We start from the raw sequence: 14716 nt of genomic DNA, 5'->3' as shown, positions 1-14716 counted from the left end.
ATCTGCTCGATGGTTATTCTTCACAGCGACCGCTTGTCTATTCAACTAATCATGACCACCACCGCTAGTGGTTTTTCATTGTTTTGCAAAAGTTAATCACCATGTATCTTCGCGTTGTGAAACAACGCGCATCCTTGGATCAATTTTGAGATGTGTAGCCTTTAACTCCTTTAACCTTCAAAGTGGGACCTCTATGAGGAATCCACCTATCCTATTGATTTCTAGCAAATATCCCCCACGTGTTGGCCATTCATTTGGTCGAGAACTCTATTAGACTCCACATCTGAACTGCCACGCGTCTTGTTTAGCCGTGGATTTCATCAATATTGTCGCTTAATCAAACGGGCCACTCATGATCTATTTAGAGCCACGTTTCCTACTGACAGATCACCTTTTGCCTCAGCCAGACATCCAGCTATATTACCACCTCATCTGCCACGTAACCACCAGCTCCTTTTCGCTGCTTCGCAAAGAGTAAATTTCATGTTACTTTGGGCTACGAAACAACACAGACCATTGGATCAACCAGAAGATATTCGACCTTTAGCCTTCCTCGTGACTACTTTGCTCAGGCCTACCACCTTTTCACTATTTCGTGAAGCATAAACCTCGTGCATCTTCCCTTTGCAAGACAACGACAACCGTTGGATCATGAACAAGATGTATGATCCTTAACTCATTTTTTAGCTTACCTGCCGGGCCCACCAATCTTTCGCTGCTTTGTGAAAGGTAAACACTGGGTTACTTCTCTTTGCGAAACTACGCACATCATTGGATCAACTAGAACTTGCACGATCTTTATGAAGTCCGACAAAGAAATGAAAACTTAGGAGAAGGCAAAAAATTAAAAATATTATTAACGACCAGCCTAAGGCAAAACTTAAAGTGGGGACCTCTTCTCACGACGGACCAACCCTTCCACCTAAGTGGAAAAAGTAACAAGAAAATAGAACATAGGGATTTTGAGATGGAAAAGGTGAAATGAAAAAACCCTAAAATCCTTAGAACAATAACCCTCAGAGGCAGAATGAAGAAACTAAGCACTACTTTGCAGATTTTAGCAGATTAACGAACAAAAATCACCCAATAATTAAAATAGTGATAACAGTGTGATAAAAGGCTACAGATCTTGTGATGGAGTGTACATCTTGTCGCCACGTTTCTGGCAAGGGATACATTTCTTCACATAATTATATGCATCTAAATCCATTGTAAGCCAGTAGTATCCTGTTCACAAAAGTGAGACTACTTGAGTGTGCCCCATAGATACCTTTGTGGACTTCACATAGTGCCCATTCAACCTCTTGTTTGTCTAAACACCTTAGGAGGGAACCATCAAAATGCCTTCTGAATAGGGTGTTAGGAAGGATAGTATAACGAGTGTATCGGTGAATAAAGGTTTGTTGTTGGGTTTTGGTGAGGTGTGGGGGAATGGTGTTATCTCTTAGGTAAGTGGAGATCTCTTGATACTAGGGGGATTTGGGACCAGTGAGTATGCACACCATTTCAGACTCTGGTATGAAGAGTTTCTCAACCAAAAACTCACATTTTTGACTATGTGCCGACATCTGAAGGAGGGAACCAACTGTGGCCATTGCATCTGCATCTTTATTGTTGTTGCGTGGAATCTGATCAAAATTGATTGATGTAAAATGCTCCTTGAGGTCTTCAACCATACTGTGATAAGGAAGAAGCTTGTCATATTTTGTTTGATACTCATCATTGACTTGTTTAATGACAAGCTGGGAATCACCATAGACATATATTTTCAATATCTTCCATTGGATAGCTAGGCGTAGGCCAGTGATGAGTGCTTCATACTCTGTGATGTTGTTGGTGCATGCAAAGGCTTGTATGATTTGGGGATGCAATCTCCTTGAGGTGTGATCAACAATATTCTTGCCCCCAATCCTTTTTGGGTGCAAGAACCATCAAAGTATAAGTATCATGTAGAGGATGTAGTGACAATCATTACGAATTCATATGGAAATTATGTGAGGATTGGGTGGTCACGTAGAATTGGAGCATCGACTAGATGGTCTACTATTACCTATCCTTTGATTGCTTTTCTATCCACATATTCGATGTCAAAGTCACTTAATAACACGACCCATTTAGCAGTTCTGCTAGTGAGAGCAACCTTTGACATGAGGTACTTGAGAGGGTTGATCTTAGCAATCAATTTTATTTTGTTGTTAAGCATGTAATGCAAGAGATTTTGTGTGCCGAAGACAAGTGCTAAGCATACTCTTTCAATAGGGGTATAATTGAGCTCATACACTACTAGTGTGCAACTGATGTAGTATGTAGCATGCTCATTTTCCTAATCATCTATCTGTGCCAATAATGCCCCCAATGCCACTGCAGTAGCATATATGTACAAAAGAAGTGTCATCCCTAGAATAGGAGGCATAAGAATTGGAGGTGATGCAAGATAGTCCTTAAGTTTCTCAAAATCCTTCTGACATAGGCAGTCCCATTTGAATTTGGTATCCTTACGTAATAGGTGAGCAAATGAGTGACATTTATCTGCAAGGTGTGAAATGAAGCATCTGATAGATTGGAGCTTTCCTTGGAGGCTGCACAACTATCTAAGGGTCTTTGGGGGAGGCATTTCCATGATATCTTTCACCTTTGTAGGATCAACCTCTATGCCTCTGTGCAAAACAATGAAACCTAACAGTTTTACCGATGTGACACCAAAGATGCATTTCTTGAAATTTAGGCATAGTTTGTATTTTTCCAATCTCTCAAATATTTATCTTAGGATAGGGATGTGCTCATGTATTATATTGGATTTTCCTAGAAGATCATCCACGTAATCTTCAATGATTTTGTGCAATAGGTCATGGAAAATTATTGTCATTTCTCGTTGATATGTAGCTCCGGTGTTCTTGAGACCAAAAGGCATGACCCAGTAATAAAAGGTGTCCATAAAGGATAACATTTCATGTAACCTCTATGAGGTCTACAATCATGTCTATTTTGGGGAGCGAGAAATCATCCTTAGGGCTAGCTTTATTCAAATCCTAGAAATCTATGCAAATGTGGATGCCCCTAGTAGCTTTGCCGACAGGTACAATGTTGGATACCCACTCAAGATAGTCTATTGGTTTTATGAATCCAACATCCAACATTGTTTGAAGTTATACTTTGACGAGGAGTGCAATGTGTGGATGAATCTTATGTAACTTTTTCTTTAATGGTATTGCATCTGGATGAACAACAAGATTGTGGACTACGAAGTTGGGATCTAGGCCTCACATGTCAGCATGTGACCAGACAAAATTGATCTTTTTTTCTATGAGAAAATTGATAAAGTCCTATCTCTCTTGATCTGTCAAGGACTTGGCAATGAGCATGTTCTTCAGAGTGTCTTCAGTGCCCATATTGATAGTGTATGTTTCCTCTATCAGTAAAGTTGACCTATCCTGTTGAGGAGGAACAATGGTAGGGAGGTCAAGTCCCTCATCCTCAAGTGCTTGATCTAGGTTTTCACTTTCAGATATGCCCTATGTTTTTGCTTTTTACTCATCCAAAGGTGCCCCAGAGAGGTTTTCACCTAGGGAATCATGATTTTTCTTTTTATTATCTCTTTTGCAACTAAGGGCATTGACATGACTACCAAAGTATCCTTTTTCATGTAATTGAATCCCATGAACTCTGTTGCAGTCTTCAAAATTGTGCATATTCAAAAGAGTCATGAGAGCATTGTCATTGACACATATGTCTAAAGTGGGTTTGTCTAATCGGTCCCAATCTATAAGCTCGGGGTGAACAAATTGTAGTTCGTGTAAGGTGGAAGGGGTTATGGGGCAATGGTGTTGACCTAGGTGTCAAAGAAGATGTCATCTTCATATTCCAAAGGCATTTCGTGGAACTCCTCTTCATCAAAGTTTTCGACATCCAAAGAAGGAATTGAAGGGGCACTAGTGATAGTGATCTTAGGTACTGGAGTATAACCCAAGCCCCTATTATACTTGTATGAGATGGGATTTATTGGTGCTTTGATTCCTTTCTCTTCTGGCCCCAGGTCGTGTCCTTTATAACCCATCTTCTCCACTATGGCTGATGCTTTTGGATACATCTTCTTGGGAATTTTTGCCGGATCTTCATCTTCTTCTTGGTACAACCATGAAGAAACATCTATCTTGAGACTTTCCTCATCCAGTGGACCCCATTGTTTGAAGGTAGTATCTTACATTGTATAACAACTTTCTGATCTTTTTTTATTTCTTTGGGCTTACTAAATGAATTAGGAGATAAGGGGAGATTGCCTATTAATAAGAAATCTTCAAGTTTGTATTCTCCATAGCCATTTCTTAGGATCTTGACTTTGGGCTCTGTTTGAGATGAGGTGGAGGTGAATTTAGATGCATCAGATGATAGATTTGGAGTGGGTCTATTTAACAGGCAATGATATGGATGTTTTTCCTCTAAGAGCTTGCAATATTGAAAGGGTTGTGGATCACCTTTGATAGTGATCTCTCTACCATTGAAGGGAAATTTGATGCATTTATGGTAAGTGGAAGGAACAACTTGAAGGGAATGAATCCACAGATGTCCAAGGAGGATGTTATAGGGGAGATCAAGATCCAGAACTTGGCAAGGGGTCTCAATTGTAATAGGGCCCACTTGAAGAGGAAAAGTGATCATTCCTTTGGAAACCCTTTATGTATCATCATAGGCTTTGATTGTGATTCTTCTTGATGTATCAACTAGGTCCTCAAAAAGCCCCACTTGTTTTATTAACTTATATGTACAAAGATTGAGTCTAGATCCAATGTCTATCAAGGTGCGTTTAACCTTGTGTTTTTAGATAATGGTTTCAATATTCAATGGTTATTTATGATCCTCATCTATAGGTGCATCATTAGAAGTTAGAGCAAGGTGTTGTTGGGAAATGAGATTTCCAATGAGGGCTTGGAATTGGGCAACATTTATGTTGTCAGGGACACGTGACTCAAGGATGGCTTGTTCCAAAATCTTCTTGTAGTTAGGGGAGGTCTCGAGGAGCTCTAGGATGGAGCTCTGTGTGGGGGTATTCTCAAGATGGTCAAGGAGATCATATCTATGGGTGGATGACATGGGGGGCGGGTTTGGCAGAGGAGGGGCTCCTTGGAAAGTTACTCTCCCTCGACGAGTAGTTACATTGCAGTCATTCTGAGAGTGGGAAGCGAAAGGTGTGGCACCTTGAATGACTATCTTAGTAAGGTTAGGTGTGATTGTTGGTTGAGATGGAGTGGGATCACTGTTAGCAGGTTTAGGTGTGATTGCTGGTTGAGATGAAGTGGGATCACCTTGAGCAATGATCCTAGGTCTACTTTGGGAAGGGGGAGGGTTAGCTCCTTGGACAGTGATGACATTGACATCGTTATCCATAGGCTCAATATGACCCACTAAAAATTCAAAGCCCATTATATGATTGGTATAATAGTAATTCATGGAATTAGATGATGAGCCCTTGCCTTTTACATGCTTGGGGAAAGGTTCCTGGTACATCTCAAGTTTGTCATTATTGTTACCAGGTTTTACTATTTCTACCTTAATATCACCCTTATCAATGAGCTCTTGTATGTAGTTCTTCAGCTTCGTACACTTTCATGTATCATGCCCATTGATACAATGATACTCACAATACTCATTCTCATTGTACCACCTAGGCTTGCGTTGATTAGGATTAAACATGTGAGTTATTGGAAAGATGACCGCACTTACGTGGACAAGATTTTGGAACACAACTTAAATGGGGTCGGCAAGAGGAGTATACTCTCTTGGAGTCTTATTATTGGATCGAGGTGGTCACCCATGAATTGAAACATTGTTGGGAGGCCTCTGAGATTGATTTTTATTGTTTTTATGAGTATTGAATTGTAAATTAGTGGTGGTGGACTTTGGAGGAGTGGCCACGGTCTGAGCCCACTTTGCATCAGTAACACCATCGTTGACTACATTCTTGTTTTTAGACCAAAATATTGGTTTGTCATTGTGATAAGAGAAGAAATTTTGACTTGATTTTTGATAATGCTTTAGGGTACCTTCCTCTAACAAGACACTTTCAAGGGCTAGGCCCTTGTTAGTCAACTTCTGGAAAGACTTTATGCATTGAGATGTCAAGGGTTTTGATAGTTTGGGTACTAGATTTTTATGAAATAATTTAATATGATGTTGTTCTAGCATATCCCACTGGAATTTATTGATAAGGTGTCGCCATCTCTACAAGAAGTTAGTGAAAGTTTCTCCCAGCCTTTGCTTTGTGTTACAAAGGTCCATCATAAAAACATCATTGACAATGTTATAAGCATAGTAGGCCGTGAGCTTTTCTGCTGAGTTTGGGAAAGAGATGATAGAACCTCGAGGCAAGGACGAGAACCATGCAAGAGAATCTCCCGTGAGACTCTTAGGGAAGAGCCTTCGAAGATATAAATCGCTATAGGAGACTTCTTGACATAAGATATGAAACTCACAGACATGGTCTTAGGGGTCCCCTTGTCCCTCATATTTCATGAACTTAGGCATCTCAAACCCTAGTGGGTAAGGTGAAACTAATATTGATGGGTCATAAAGACAAGGACAAAATTCCTCAAATGAATAAGGTTTTCTCTTGTTAGTCCCTTCCTCCATGTTTTTGATGATGTTTTTCATGTCCTGGATTTTCCTTGATGATATCCTATTGTGGATTTTGGACATGATGGATTGTGTTTGCCCCTAATATCGGATGAATCATGGAAGGTGTACCATCACCACTAATATATTGATATGATGAAGAAGTAGGGATGTGAGATTTGATGAACGATGTCACAGGGACTTGAGTGACAATTGATTGCGACCCATGAATTGTTCTGACAAGAGGAAGAGAAGCATGCATGAAGTTCACGGAATTGTTGAGAGGAATGGAGGATTGTGGAATAGAGACATGTGGTCAGGTAGAAGAAGATGGCATAGAAGTATGTTGGAGAATAGATGCGATCGGATTGGATATTGGCATGGATGTTAAGAAAGAAGAAAGTAGGATGAAAACCACAAGGACAGATACCGTAGGTGCTATTGATTGGGGTTGAATGATAGGTGGGGGCGTGATTGATTGAGGTTGAAGAATAGGTGTAATGATGTGAGCATGAGTAGAGTCTCCTTTCGGTTGTTGATCAAGAATATATCTATCAAAATTAGGGGGAAGGCGAGCTCCATTTTCTATAAGAGTCTTTAGAATACCACTAGGATTATGTCAGATGAATTTATCCATCATTTATTGATTGCATGAATCTTCTAGGAACATTCACAGTTCCGGGGAGAGGTCATCTTGATCAACTATGTTAGGCTCCCCTTGTGGTTGGGGATCTTGAATTTCAAGTTGCACACTTCGTGTAGGATCTTGCATAGGGTCTCGATAAAGGATAGTAATGTCTGACATCCCATATTGTTGTCCGACCATCTTTTTTTTTGAGATCAAGTTGTGACCATACAAGAATTACCTTAGAAAGATTTGTTTGAAGAAAGTTTTGATGAAAGGACAACGAAAATTTTGGATTTTGGATTTGATGAAATCAGATAGATTGATTGATGGGGTCCTTGGATTAGGATATGAGTTTGATTAAGGTCGCACCTTAGTCCTTGGATGAGGATTTTAGGTGGGAGATGTTGATGAAACCACAAGAAAGGTGACAACAGAGTTGGGTAAAATTTAGACCTTAGGATAATGATCAAAGGCTCTTTTCTACTAAGGGTTGACTAATGATCCAAAGCAAAATAAAGACGTAGGATAAGTGTCATGATTGACTCAAAGGATGAGGCAAAGGTACTTGGGGGAGATTCTTTCCCAAGTACAAAGGCCAAATGATTAATTGATTAAAGATGAGGTCTAAATAGAACTTCACAAGGCATAAAACCTTATCATGAGGTTGATTTGATTGAAGGATGATTGATTAAGGATGATTGATTGAGGATCAATTTGATCAAAGATGGTTGATTAAAGATTGATTGATGTGCTAAGTCCTTAGAAAGGTTGATGATGAAAGATCAAAGAAGGGCGATAGTGATGATTAGAAGAATTATATGACTATATTATCCTTAGAATAGAAAAGACTCAATAAGTGATAGGTTTAGATGGCAAATTGTATGTAGGTATGCGACCACCCCAATTTTTATGATAGGTTGTATTGAAAGACAAGATGGATCCTTGGTGTAAAGCTCAGACTCTTAGTTCATCACTAGCATGAAACTCATTGCTATGACCATGAATGTAATCATGATATTGGTGCAAAAAGGTCCTATGTTTGAGAAAGAGTTTGCGGTTGGTATACCAAAACTTTTGATATCTAATGAGTTGCACTTTTGTGAGCTTCTTCTTCTTGATTAGATGATGAATTGACTTCTTAGGATGCTTGTATAACTTAGGCTTATGAAACATGAGGTAGGCAGAGTTCCAACGTAGTTTGACTTGTTGGGAAATTTGGACTTGAGTGTGACTTGGTCTTGACTAAGAATGATTCAAAATTTGGACTAGGATATGCCGGGTATGATTCATACATGACGTAAGGATGACTAGGGAATATGACTTGGATTATGCTTGACTTGGATTATAATGTGATAAAAGGTCACTTAGGCTTGGACTATGATGACTGAGATGTTGACTTGGATAAACTAACTCTACTCTTGGCAAGAAGACATAAAAAACACATTAGCCATTGACTCAAATAGAGACATCAAGAACAACTTGCTATCCTAGGAAGTTGGTTGAGAAGGAAAACCTTTGCTTGCTGAATCAGGTACACACCCAATAGATAATCAGAATATAGTTGCTGAGTCTCACGCAATGGATTCTCAATGTTGTATTAGCCGAATCCAAACGCTAATGGGGGCACGATATGACAAGTCTCTTGGGGGAGTTACTATCTCCCTTGCACAAAGATTATCCACCTTTCGGAGGTGAATTGGGTGGCTTCTATTCCTGGGGTTCTTAGTAAGGGTTTCTATTTGAAGACTACCCTTTTTAGTCATGCAAGCGCGATTGAGGCCTATAGCCCTACAAAGTACCAAGCAAGTTGTAGTCACACAAGCATGATTGAGACCTAAATGCCCTACAAAATGCCCGATATGAGAGTAAACTCTCAAATAGCTCTATCCTCTGAGATTTTCATCCCAAGAGGCCTATTTAATAAAGTGAGTTGAAATGCTTGGGTTTTAGCTGTTCTCACTTGGGTCTTTCCCTTCTCACCAATTCTTGTGCGAGTGTGCCAGGAAAATCGAGAGGGCATGCCCGCTAAGGGTAAAGAGCATGCAAGAAAACTAGAAAAGTTTCAAGGGTTTGGATTTCTGATTGTCTATATAGACAAGAGCATATTCTCCTACCTTTACGTTTTCCTCAAACACATAAAACACATAGTTCTTTTAACCATCTATATTTAAGTGTCTAGGAAAACAATTAAAAAGACACAATTTTTACTTGTATCTCCTTAGGCAACCTACAAAAACAATGAATTAGTAGTCCTATGATTTGAGTAACAAATTCTTTGACAAGCAAAATCTTGGACTAACGTTCTACAAAAAACATAGGTTAGTAGTCTAAAATTGTGTCTTTGACATATCGAGTAAAACCTACAAAACTCACAAAATCTGATCAATACATAAAGTTCTACAAAAATAGTGCTCACGCTATTTTGTAGACAGCCATGCTGAAGTGCCTACGTAAGTGCTAAAATGCCTACATACACGATGCAATGAGGTCAAAAAATAGAAAACGTAAAATACAAAAAATAAGAAAAAAACCAGAAAACTTGGATTATACCTGGAGCAGTCGCGTTGCTCTACTGCCGGTCGTGCTGAAGCGCGTGCACTCACACCAAAAACAAAAAAAAGGGTTAGCGGTTAGCAGCGAATTTGAAAATTCAAATTTTTGAAAATAAGCGGGATGTTGATCGAGAGTCTGCGCTATCCACAGAACGCTCGCGCTGAAGCGACGTTTCTAGAAATAAAAAGACTAGATTAAAAATATTATTTTTTTTTGTTTTGATTTTTAAGCTTTTTCCTTTTTATGTGTGTTTTTAGTGACTGATTATAGAACAGAAAACAAAGAGTGCAAAAACAAAATTATGAAAGTGGATGAAATAATGCTATAGGCAGACACGTTATTCTCGCAACACACACGTTGATCGATAGACCTGCAAAAAGATGGGTTAGGGAAATTTAAATTGAGTGCACTAAAGCACGTGTGCATGCACCAAAGACCCTTTTGGATGAAGGAGCATCCCGGTTCATAGCAATTTTGAATCAACCAAAAACATTTTCCTTTCTGTTTGCAGTTTCAATTTCCTTTCTGTATGTCCTGATTTTGGTTCACCAGATCCTATGGAGTTGGATTATACTTGAAAACTTGATCATCTTTCTTATTTCTAGACCGCATTGCATTTGGATAATTTTCTGACAAGATATCGCTACCAGTTTCCATGACAGTTTCCTATTACCAGTTGTTCCTTTATTATTGGTCTCTTGAGACCTATTCTAGTGATCTACCAGAACTCATTTTGAAGCTTACAAAACCTTGGGCATTGATTCCAATGTTCCTTGGCATGTGACCGACCTTTTCCTGCAATCTAAGTTTCATCCTTTGAATTTTCCAGAGGAATCTCTTGGTAGAGGCTGACCTTGTTATTTTACATATTAGGTCTTATTTTTTTGGGTTTTTGATCCCTTTTGTGCCGACTTGATTCTTTGGATCAATATATATTTGTAATTACACATTAGAATATAATGAATAAGAGAAACAAGTAGCTAGACAGTGCGTAGAAGATAGATCATAAGATTCAAGGTCTCAGTTGTGACCTATTCTACTAGGCCTGTGAGTCGGTATGTTGTAACCTGATTGTTACCAATTGGATGTAATCAAATTTCGTGCAATAAAACAATTTGTTTTGCATTTCCTCCATCATATCTTTGGGTTTCTATTGTGTTTACTCTTGCTTACCGGTCTGGATTGATCTCTTTGAGGTCTCTCCTCACATGTGATAGCTTCAAGTGGTATTAGAGTGAAGTTTTGTTCTAGAGGTTGCGTGTCCTAAAAGTTTGTTGTAGGGTGGTGGATTACGGATCCGACCTGCAGCTATAGAGGACTATCTTGAACGATGGCACGAAGAGGAGCTAGGAATGGTGGAGCATGTGGGAATGCATACCCTGCTATGATGGAGATGTTGCGAGGAATAACAACTTGGTTAGAAGCCCTGGAGACAACCCATAGAAGAGGTTGACATATTGAAGATATAAGTGAAGATGAAGGAGAAGAAGCCCTAGCAGAACAAGCAAACCTACCAGCGGTTGATTTGAATGAGGAAAGGTTTTTGAGGGTTTTGAGTAGGGAGAATACTAAACCTCATTTTACCCCGCCAAAAAATGATGGGAAGTTAGATTCAGATGAATTGATGGATTGGATCTCAGAGATGGAGAATTATTTCAATTTTGAAACACTGCAAAAGAGAGGAATTTGAAATATCCCTGTACTTGGTTGAAAGGTCATGCATCTCTTTTGTGGGAGCATTTGTAGGTTGATAGATAGAGAAGAGGTAAAGAGAAGATTAAGATGTGGGATTGAATGATTGGTAAGTTAAAATCAAAGTTTTGTGCTGATGAATAATCAAGTGGATCTGTTTTGGAAGTTGCAAAATTTAAGACAGAAGGAAGTTAGTGTGAAGGAGTACACCGAAGCATTTTACAAGTTGAATATAAGATTCAGACATGTTGATGATGAAGTTGAATAAGTTGCAAGGTATTTGAATGTATTGCAGATGTCTATACAAGATGAACTCAGTTTGATCAAATTAGGGAGTGTTGAAGAGGCTTACCAGTATGCCCTAAAGGTAGAAGAGAAGTTGAACAAAAGGCATGAACAAAGGTAGAGAGGTAGAGGTGGAAGGTTTACCAGAGGAAGATTTTAAGGAGTAAGAGGAACCAATACAGATCAGAGCAAGGAGACTAAAGTGAGAAAAGAAGGTAATTCATACCGAAAGGATGATAGAAATTTCTACCAGAGGAGAGAACCAGATGATTACCAGAATGAGAATTTTGGAAGACAAGACAAGAGGAACCTTCTTTAAGTATGGAGGAGAAGGACATTGTGCATTCAAGTGTAAGAAGACATAAACTACCAGAAGAGAAGTAGTAGTGGAAGAAAAACCCACCAGATTAGACAATAAACTGGAAGATGGAGAACTGTTGCTGATGAGGAGAGCTTTATGTCATACCAGAGAAGATGAAGAGCCCTTGCAGAGGAAGAATCTGTTCAGGACCAAATGTAAGGTATCTAATAAGTGTTGTAAAGTTGTTATTGATAGTGGTAGTTTAGATAATCTTGTTTCAAAAGAGATGGTGAATAAGTTGAAATTGGAGAGATTGAAACACCCCAAGCCTTATCAGATAGCATGGATTTAGGATGAACATAAGTTGTTAGTAAGTGAACAATGTTTGGTGAAATTGAAAATTGGGAATTATCATGATGAAGTCCTGTGTGATATTATGCCTATGGATATTTGTCATATTTTGTTGGGTAGACCTTGGCAGTTTGATAGACATGCAGTACATGATGGGAGGAAGAATAAATACACCATTGTGGCCAATGGGATGAAGCAAACCTTGTTACCTTTGGAGGAACCTTTGAAGAATGAAGTCTGTACGAATGCTAGAATCTATTTGGTAGATGGAAGGAAATTCATGGATGGACTGAGACATAAGAATGTGTGCTTATCCTTAATTCTAAAGAAGACCGAGAGTCTGGAACTGGAAGGAGAACACTCAGAAGAGATAAGAGATTTGTTGATAGAATATGAGGACATCATTTCAAATAATATACCTGATGGATTGCCACCTGTGAGAATTATTAGTCATTGCATGGACCTGGTTCCCAAAGTTAGTTTGCCTAACAAAGCTGCACATCAATTGACACCAATGGAGAATGAATAACTGAATAGACAAGTGCAGGAGATGTTGAAGAAAGGTTTGATCAGGGAGAGTCCAAGCCCTTGTGCAGTTACAATAGTATTAGCACCTAAGAAGAATGGATAAAGTGTATCGATTCTAGATCAATAAACAAGATCATAGTGAAATACTGTTTTGCTTTGCCTAGGATCGATGACATAATGGACTATTTGAGTGGAGCCAAATACTTTATGAAGATAGATTTGAAGAGTTGATATCATCAGATTAAGATCAGAGAAGGTGATGAGTGGAAGACACCATTTAAGACAAATGAAGGACTGTATGAATGGTTGGTGATGCCTTTTTGATTGTCTAATGCACCAAGTACTTTCATGAGGCTGATGAATGAGAGGTTGAGGGAAGAAAAGTTGCCGATCAATATCAAGAAGTGTAATTTCATGAAGGATGAGTTAGTCTATTTGGGATTTGTGATATATGAGGATGGTTTGAAGATGGACCCTGAGAAAGTGACATCAATAGTTGAATGGCCTACATGGGAAAGAATTGGAAAGGTAAGATAATTTCATGGATTGGATAGTTTTTACCGTAAGTTTATCAAAAATTTTCGTTCAACTTGTAACCCTATGACTGATACCATGAGAGGAGATCATAAGGAATTGAAGTGGACCACCAGAGCAAATAAAAGTTTTGAACTGTTAAAGCAGAAAGTGACTGAACAACCTGTGTTAGCTTTAATGGATTTTAATAAAGTATTTCAAGTGGATTATGATGCAAGTGGAATAGCAATAGGAGCAATCTTGAATCAAGAAGGAAGAGAAATAGCCTATTTCAGTGAGAAATTAAATGATGCCCGAAGGAGATATTCAATGTATGATCAGGAATTTTATGCCATAATTCAAGCCTTGAAGAAGTGGAGACATTACTTGTTGCCTAAGGAGTTTGTGTTGTATATAGATCATCAAGCTTTGTAGTATTTGAACAATTAGAGTAAGTTGAATCAGAGACATACGAGATGGGTAGAATTCTTGCAAAGCTACACCTTTGTGTTGAAGCATAGAACTGGGAAATATAACAAATTTGTTGATGCATTGAGTAGGAGAAGGAATTTGCTAACATAGATGAGAGTGATAGTATTAGGATTTGAAGATTTGAAGACCTTGTATGATGATGACCCAGATTTTGTAGAACCTTGGAAAGCATGAAGAGAATCGGTTATGGTAGACAAAAGAAAGTGGTTGGATTATTTCATTCATGATAGGATATTATTTAGAGGAGTTGAGTTGTTCATACCTAAGAGTTCTATGAGGGAGAATCTAATAAAGGAGAAACACAATGGAGGTTTAGCTAGACATTTTGGCATTGACAAAGCAATAGCATTGGTGAGTGAGCAATACTTTTGGCCCCAGATTCATAAGGATGTTAAGAGATATGTGCAAAGTTGTAGATTTTGTCAAGTTGCAAAAGGTAGTAGTTAGAATATCGGATTGTATAAACCTTTGACAGTACCGGTAAGACCTTGGGAGGATATAAGCATGGATTTTGTACTTGGATTGCCTAAGACTCTAAGAGGGAATGATTCTATATTTGTGATAGTGGATATATTCTCAAAGTTGGCTCATTTCATACCTTGTAATAAGACATTAGATGCATTACATGTAGAGGACCTATTTTTCAAGGAAGTGGTGAGATTGCATGGATTACCTAAGAGCATAGTTTTAGACAGAGACACTAAGTTTGTTGGATATTTTTGGAGAACACTTTGGAAGAAGATGAAGATGGATTTGAAGTTCACTTC

Source organism: Cryptomeria japonica, chromosome 4 (assembly GCF_030272615.1).
Source record: "Cryptomeria japonica chromosome 4, Sugi_1.0, whole genome shotgun sequence".
In the NCBI taxonomy this organism is placed as follows: domain Eukaryota; kingdom Viridiplantae; phylum Streptophyta; class Pinopsida; order Cupressales; family Cupressaceae; genus Cryptomeria; species Cryptomeria japonica.
This window is presented reverse-complemented; position numbering follows the sequence as displayed.